The sequence below is a fragment of the Bos indicus genome, chromosome 14 (genome assembly GCF_029378745.1).
Source record: "Bos indicus isolate NIAB-ARS_2022 breed Sahiwal x Tharparkar chromosome 14, NIAB-ARS_B.indTharparkar_mat_pri_1.0, whole genome shotgun sequence".
In the NCBI taxonomy this organism is placed as follows: domain Eukaryota; kingdom Metazoa; phylum Chordata; class Mammalia; order Artiodactyla; family Bovidae; genus Bos; species Bos indicus.
Window position 1 is genome coordinate 70,373,281 of NC_091773.1, and position 8,708 is coordinate 70,381,988.

Below are 8,708 nucleotides of genomic sequence, written 5' to 3' on the forward strand. Positions count from 1 at the left end.
TATGTTTGTATATGTACAGACCACACATATTTACACCAGCCTCATTTGAAGACAAACTAATTGTAATACGGATGGCAGATGTTGCAAACTAGATATCTGATGAGGGAACTATACCCCTCATGTGAATGTCGGCAAAAGGTACCTTATCAGGAGCACCACAGACGCAGAGAGCACGTTGCAAATACCAGAAAACGGGCAGGCAAAGAGCCGTGAGGAGTGCAGTCAATAGTCGGTCAGCTTTTATTTGATTAAAAACACAATCAGATATATTTGAAAGCAGTACTTTCTGTTTTTTGTAAGCATCAGGCTGGACAAGGCGATGAGGTAGGAATGGAAATCCTATTTTAAAAAATGCAGAGGAAATTGCCTGTGATTCATCTATTTGATGGTAAGATGGAGCTGGTGGCTGGCCATAGTGTGGTTCAATATTTGGAAACAGCAAGTGAGGAGCCTGGCTTATCTGAGGAATGATGGGGCAAAAGTAATTCTGAGCTGAGGTGGAAAAAAACAAGTGCAAACAGGGCCTCCAGATGTCTTTCAGACGAGACCTGCCACACCATGAACGTGCCTCCCCCTTCACCCCCAGTGAAACAGTCCAGCAGCTGGGTGGTCACCCCAAGTGCATCCTCACCCAGTGCTGGGTGAGGGCACGTTTGAACTTTCCTTTGTGAAATATCGGAGTCATGGCCAACACCATGTTGCCCATAAGGAGGGTGGTAGCGAACTATTATGACTTTGCTGACTTCACATTTCTTAATGCAGCATGGAGTGCTGGGTGGTCAACAACAGACCACAAAAATGAAGTGAAACACAGAAGTTTGTTACTCACAGGTCCGAGAGGAAGTGCAATGGGCCTTAAAGGGAGGTCCAGGCAAGGTGCCCACAGAGCGACAGGACCCTGGGCACAAGCCTTTATTAAAGTCTGAGGATGGAGAGCTTTGGGGTTCTTGTTGCAAGGCCCGATGGGTTAATTCAGACAAGAGAGTGAGGCTTTGATAAGCTCCACAGGGTCTTATCTAATGGGCACCGGGGAGGCTGTGCTTGCAAGGGCTGCTGGGAAAGTCACGTCAGGAACTTACTTTTGCTTGTGACTCTATGGGCTGTTACTGAGGACATGCACTTGCATGAGGGCGTTCCTGTCAGCTTACAGCCTCCCACAAGTCACTAGGTCAAATAAAATGGATGCAGAGGCAGCAATGCCTGGGGATAGAGCATCTTAGCTAAACTCTGGACTCTGGATGCTCATGAGCCCCATTGGAACCACAGTAGTACACGTGGACCTGTTGACTCCAAAAGATGACTCGAGTTTGGAATTTGAGAGAGCCTCAGATGGCAGAGGACTCCTCCTTTATGCACAGAGAGACACTGAGACCCTGAAGGTGTGATTTGCTCAGTGACCCAGTTGGGCAAGAACCCAGGGTTCCAGACCCCGGTTCAATGCTCTTTCCACAAGTGTCACTGCCTTGCCACCTGAGTTAAAAGACTGTCCTGGATTTCCTAATCATAGCTCAGTTGGTAAAGAATCCACCTGCAATGCAGGAGACCCTGGTCTGATTCCTGGATCGGGAAGATCCCCTGGAGAAGGGATAGGCTACCCACTCCAGTATTCTTGGGCTTCCCTTGTGGCTTATCTGGTAAAGAATCTGCCTGCAATGTGGGAGACCTGGGTTCAATCCCTGGGTTGGGAAGATCCTCTGGAGAAGGGAAAGGCTACCCACTCCCGTATTCTGGTCTGGAAAATTCCATGGACTAAGTCTACGCGGTCGCAGAGTCAGACATGACTGAGTGACTTTCGCTTCACTTCTTCACTTCAGTGCATCTTAAAATCTTCATGCATAAAATAAGAAAAATACTATTGATTTCATAGTTTTTTTAAATTCAAAATTGTTTTAATCTCTTTAAATGGAGTACGGTTGCTTGACAATGCTGTATCAGTTTCTACTATGCAACGTGAATCAGCTGTATGTATCCATATACCCGCTCCCTCTTCAGCCTGCCTCCCTCCACCATCCCACACCTCTCAAAACTACAGTGAGGTATCACCTCACATCGTCAGAATGGCCATCATCAAAAAGTCTATAAACAATAAATGCTGGAGAGGCTGTGGAGAAAAGGGAACCCTCCTACATGGTTGCTGGGAGTGTAAATTGGTGCAGCCACTATGGAGAACAGTGTGGAGGGTTCTTAAAAAATGAAACAGAAGCTACCATATGACCCAGCAATCCTACTCCTGGGCATATAACCCTGAAAAAACCACAGTGTTTCTAAGATGACAGAATGAGATAAGTAAAAGTGCTTTGTAATCTCTGAAGAGTCTTCAAACCTCTACAGAGTCATTAAAGTGCTATGCACATATGAGGTGGCATGAAGGCTTGTTTGCCCATCGATGACTTCAACAGTGTCTGAAGGAGAATCACAGGTGGAAGTCAGACCAGTTCGTGGAGTAGGTGGGTCTCTCAGTGCCCACCCTCAGCGGATTCTCCCCCCACCACCCCAGACAGATACTCACCTACTTTGCTGATGTATTGGACGAGCTTTGATCACTGTCCCTTGGAATGTCTGAAGCCAGTTAAAGCGCATTAGCAGTTGGGGAAATGCCAACGCCATCTCTTCTGGCAGCAGCAGGAGGGAACTTGTAATTTGATTTTCTTTATTGTGTCTTTGAGAGTCTCTGTACAGACTGGGCAATGAGAAATGCTATTTTAGGTGTTAAAGATGAGGACATTTGACTCGTAAAAATATCAGATTGATAGTGACCTTGTCCATTTCCTTGCTTCTAGGTGGAACAGTGTTCCACCGGACAGATAAATGAGACCCTAGGGTGTCACAGATGCTTCAGGTTATAACTGTGAGTAAATCACTGCAGATGGTGACTGCAGCCATGAAATTAAAAGACGCTTGCTCCTTGGAAGAAAAGCTATGACCAAGCTAGACAGCATATTAAAAAGCAGAGACATTACTTTACCAACAAAGGTCCATCTAGTCAAAGCTAGGGTTTTTCCAGTAATCATGTATGGATGTGAGAGTTGGATTATAAAGAAAGCTGAGACCTGAAGAACTGATATTTCTGAACTGTGGTGTTGGAGAAGACTCTTGATGGCCCCTTGGACTGCAAGGAGATCCAACCAGGCCATCCTAAAGGAAATCAGACCTGAATATTCATTGGAAGGACTGATGCTGAAGCTGAAACTCCAATACTTTGGCCACATGATGTGAAGAACTGACTCATTTGAAAAGACCCTGATGCTGGGAAAGATTGAAGGTGGGAAGAGAAGGGGATGACAGAGGATGAGATGGTTGGATGGCATCACCAATGCGATGGACATGAGTTTGAGTAAGCTCCGGGAGATGGTGATGGACAGGGAGGCCTGGCGTGCTGCAATCCATGGGGTCACAAGGAGTTAGACATGACTGAGCCACTGAACTGAACTGAGGGTGTCACAGGTGCTTTGGCTTATAACTGTGAGTATAGGAAAGAAGACAGAAGTGGACACGTGGGATTCACCTCCTTTGTGACTGAGAAGGAAGATGCAGATTGTGCAGCTCCATGAGAGAGTAGCTGAAAACATAAGATGAACCCAAGGTGAGGATGGGTTGCCTGGGTTTGGATGCTGGTTCCCCCTGGGTTATCCCAGCTCGGTAACTTGGGCAGGTAACAGTCTTTATCAGGCTCAGTTTCATCATCAGAAGGAAGCAATCAAGTAAATGAATTAAGATTATCTATTTCTTAGGTTTTTATAGAGAATAATGGAAAAGTGCAGCCTCCTGGTACATGATGCTTAAAGCTGTTAGCAAGGTTTATTTTGTTTATTCAAATGAAAACCAAGTGCCTTCAGAGACTAGTCCTAGGAGGGAAGTCTGGAAGCAGGGAGGGGCTGTCTAACAGGAGACTCTCCTAGTCTGTTATCCTAAATTGTCATCTTGCCCTTGGCAGTCAATACTACTCTAGAGGGGAGTCCAGCCTGAATGTCCTGGCCAAAGGATGGACCAAACTTCCTGCCACAAAGGAATCACATTCCTTTTTAAGGCTGAATAATATTCCACTTTATGTATCCACAAATGAATTCTATATTTTCTATACTTGTTCATCTATCATTAGACACTTGATTGTACCACTTGGTTATTATGAAAAATACTGTCATGAACATGGGTGTATAAATATCTGTAAGAGTCTCTGTTTTCAATTCTTTTGAGAAGAAGTGGAATTGCTGGATCTTTTAGTAATTCTATCTTTAATTTTTTGAGAAATCTCCATGCCCTTTTCCACAGTGGCTGTGTCATTTTGCATTCCCAACAGCAATGAATGTACAAGGGTTCTGAGTTCTCCACATTCTTGCCAACACGTCCTATATTGGATATTTTTTTGTTAACAGCCATCCGACTGGGTGTGAAGCAGTATCTCATTGTGGTTCTGATTTGTATTTCCCTAGTGATTAGTGATGTTGAAAGTCTTTTCACGTGCTTATTGGCCCTTTGGTGGTGGTTTAGTTGCTCAGTCGTGTCTGACTCTCTGCAACCCCATGGACTATAGTCCTCTAGGCTTCTCTGTCCATGGGATTTTCCAGGTAAGAATACTGGCATGGGTTGCCATTTCCTTCTCCATTTACATACTGTTTTTGGAGGAATGTCTATTCAAGTCCTTTGCTGATTTTTTGATTGGGTTATTTTGAGCTGTAGGAGTTCTTCATATATTCTGAGTATTAATCCCTCATTAGATATATGATTTGCAAATATTTTCTCCCATTTCATGAGTTGTCTTTTTGCTTTGCTTATGGTGTCCTTTGATGCACAAACATTTTAAATTTTGATGAAATTCAATTTATCCACGTTTTCTTTTGTTGCTTGTGCTTTTGATGTCATATCCAAGAAATTGTTGTCAAACCAGTTTCATTTGCCTGACATGCAGCAAGTCAAATCTAGATGGAGAGATTTGTAGCCGAGAAAGGATTTGTTCACAAGGCAGTCAAGCGAGGAGTCAGGAGAACAAGTCTCAAGTCCACCTCCCCAAAGGCAAGAGGGCCTTGTAATATTTATGGGGTAAGGAGGTAACGTGGTCTGAGGAGTGGGGAAGGATGACTGGAGGCAAGAAAATGGTGAAATAACTGCTGTTCTGTGCAGATGTATCTGAGTTACATTCTTCTTCATAGTATGTATGTTCAGAAAATGGCAGCATTAGCATGATCTAAGGGTGGAGTTCGGGGCCCTCTAACGTCAAAAGGCTATCCATCAGACACTTCCACAGTCTCAGTTGGATGTTGGTCATCTTGATCGGTTTGATCTGAGCAAAACTAGCTCCATGTTTCTGAAAAATGATTCAGCCATTACTGTGGAAGCCCATACATCAGAGGTGTTATCTCTAGGGGGCAGTTAATCGAGTCGTGTGACATATTGTCTAGGCTCCATGAAGCTTGAAGGGTATGTAATTCACAAGAACAATTAAGCTAAGCTTGATTGGTGAAGGCAGGTTTTTGTGGTTATTCAGTCGTGCCCAACTCTTTGCAACCCCATGGACTGCAGCATGCCAAGCCTCCCTATCCTTCACCATCTCCTGGAGTTTGCTCAAACTCATGTCCATTGAGTCAGTCTTGCCATCCAACCATCTCATCCTCTGTCGTGCCCTTCTTCTCCTGCCTTCAATCTTTCCCAGCATGAGGGTCTTTTCCAGTGAGTCGGCTCTTCACATCAGGTGGCCAAAGTATTGGAGCTTCAGCTTCAGTATCAGTCCTTCCAAAGAACATTCAGTCCTTTCAATGAGTATTCTTGATTTCCTTTAGTATTGACTGGTTTGATCTCCTTGCCGTTCAAGGGACTCTCAAGAATTTTCTTTAACATCACGGTTCGAAAGTATCAATTCTTCAGTGCTCAGCCTTCCTTATGGTCCAGCTCTCACAGCCATATATGAATACAGGAAAAATCATAGCTATGACTATATAGACCTTTTAGGATATTATTTATTAAGCAAGTTATGGTTTAAAAGATCTCATTGATTACTGCCTTCAGTTTCAAAATCCTTGCTGAATCCAATGTTATGAAACTTTTCTTCTCTATGTTTTATTCTAAAAGTTTTATAGTTTTAACTCATGTTTGGGTCTTTGATCTATTTTGAGTTAACTTTTGTAGGTGGTGTAAGGTAAAGGTACAACTTCCTTTTTTTTTTTTTTTGCAAATGGGAAATAGGTTTCGTGCATCATCTATAGTTCACTGGTTGCAAGCAACAGAAACTGAGAGGCTAACTATTGGAATCATTCTAGGTAGTTCATAGAAATTAAAAGAAGTTCTGAATGGTAAAATCTCTGTAGGTAAAGAATATGGCAGTGACTTAGGAATCTTAGTCATGGACTGTTTCTAATGATGCTGTGATCGGAGAGATGCTGTGACTGGCTCCAAAGATCTTGTGTGTGTGTACTTCACTGGATGTCACATTTGGCTAGGAGGCCTATAAGAGGAAGTGTGTGTGTGTGTGTTTGTGTGTGTGTGCTGAGGATGAGGCAGCATTGTTACTGAATTTTCTCAACAGATAAGATCAGTTGAAATGCAGGGTTTGAGTGAGTGGGAGAGAGGGAGGAGGGGGTAAGGGATTCCCCACAAGAAAACCAGAATGCAGGAGCAAAAGGAAGTGGTAAGGAATACTGGCTAGGTCAAACTATAGATACTCACTGAAAACTTCTCAGATATTGATTGATACTGCATTGCGAATCTTGAGTAGACAGCAACAGAGTATGTCATGTTTTCCACACCTATTTGTCCAAGATACTTTTCAGTTCAGTTCAGTCACTCAGTCGTGTCCGACTCTTTGCAACCCCATGAATCACAGCACACCAGGCCTCCCTGTCCATCACCAACTCCCAGAGTTCACTCAGACTCATGTCCATCGAGTCGGTGATGCCATCCAGCCATCTCATCCTCTGTCGTCCCCTTCTCCTCCAGCCCCCAATCCCTCCCAGCATCAGGGTTTTTAAGTGCATCTTACAGAGTTGATGTTCCATAGAACATGTTTTGGGAAATGCTTTCACATGCTAATAAAAAGAATTGTGTACTTGTACAATAGCAAGTTCAATTCTGGTTAACTCTTTTCTTCAGTTCGTAAATTAGACACAGCTTACACAAAGAGCAAGGACACACACATCACATACATCAAAGCACTGAGCTCAAGTGGGTCTGGACTTCCCGAGTTTGTGCTGGGAAGTTAGGGGTCAGATTCAAGTAACCCTCTCCCATACACTCACAGAGGAAAGATGACTTCACATAAGCCAAGCAGAAATATCATCCACAATATTTGTGATGGGAATACATTTCTCTGTGACACTTTGATGTGAGAAATGACATGTTCCTTAATTTTTAAAAAATCTTCACCTAGCTCTTTCTCAGCAGGACTGGTCTTTCTGGGAGACCACCACTCTTTTGGATTATTCATGACACCATGGGACTTATTCAAGGCCCAAATAGCTGGTCTCTAGGGACTGGTCATCTTCATCACTGCTGTGCTTTCTGGGTGCCTTCACTGGGTTCCTGAGAGGCGCCCCGCCCCCCGTGGTGCTCTTCTCCGCTGACCTCATGCTCAGCCTAGGACTCTCAGCATGGCTTCCCAAATCTCTTAGCATCTGCCTCTGACAAGCAGAGCTAAACCCAAACTCCCCTTGCATGTGGGAGGCGCAATGGAAGGCTGGGGTAGTCCCATGGAAGCCGCATCCCCTCCCCAGGATATGGGATTCCAACCCCACTTGACATTGAGTCATTTCTCTTTCTTACTTCAAGGCATCAATACCTCCATCTCCTCTTCCTCTGGTTCTTAGTGATCCAGCAGTTGGGGTAAGGGGAGTGCAGCTCAGTAGTGGAAGTTCAGTCTCCTGCAGGTTTTGGAGCTCCCAGGGTGCTATCTGCAGAGGTTCTGATTCAGTTCCAGAGCGGTGGGGACCAGAACACACTGTCAGAGAGTCTGATCCAACACATCTTCTGACCATACTTGATGGGCTGTGTCCTCATCTTGGGGACAAAAACCAGACAAGTCTCCTGGGCAAGGGTAGGGGGTAGGATAGAAAGAGTTCCGTCTTTGGAGATGTCAGAGCTGGTCTCCCAAAATGGACAGTGTGCTTCTAAAGGAGCAACATATCAAAACAACCCATATGGTTAAATTTCCATATCCTCATCCAATTTGCCATGACTCACCTCTGTAGATCTGTGTTTTGGAACTCCCCATAAACACAGAGAAGAGAGCCTCTGTGTTTCTATCATGTCTCTGTTTCTCTGTGTCTCTGTTGAAGCCTGGCAGGTATCAGCAGGACTTTGGCCGAGTGCCTGGGTTGCTAACTCTTAGCATCTGACAGGCCGCCGGCTTGAAATGGGGGTGGGGGCGGTGTCTGTGTTCATGGGTGTGGCTTGTCTTCCCCAGGGCACAGTGGTGAATCTGTCATTGATTTGGGGATCTTTGTGACTTTCAGAAGAGGTGTCTATTTTGTTGCCAGCACCCTCTCTCTCCCAAATCCCACGCAGGCACCGTATTTCTACTGTTTCACAAACCCTGGTGTTCGAGAAATGAACGGCTGTCCACAAGCACTGCAGCAACCTCCTCAGCTCAGGAAAGGGGCAATGATTGCTTTGTAACTCCAAAACTTAAGGCCTGGTGGTCACTTCCACGCTTCAGGATATTTTCCTCTAGAAAGCGGGAGGGTTGGGCCAAATCTATTAATTCAAAGATGAACATTTACTGA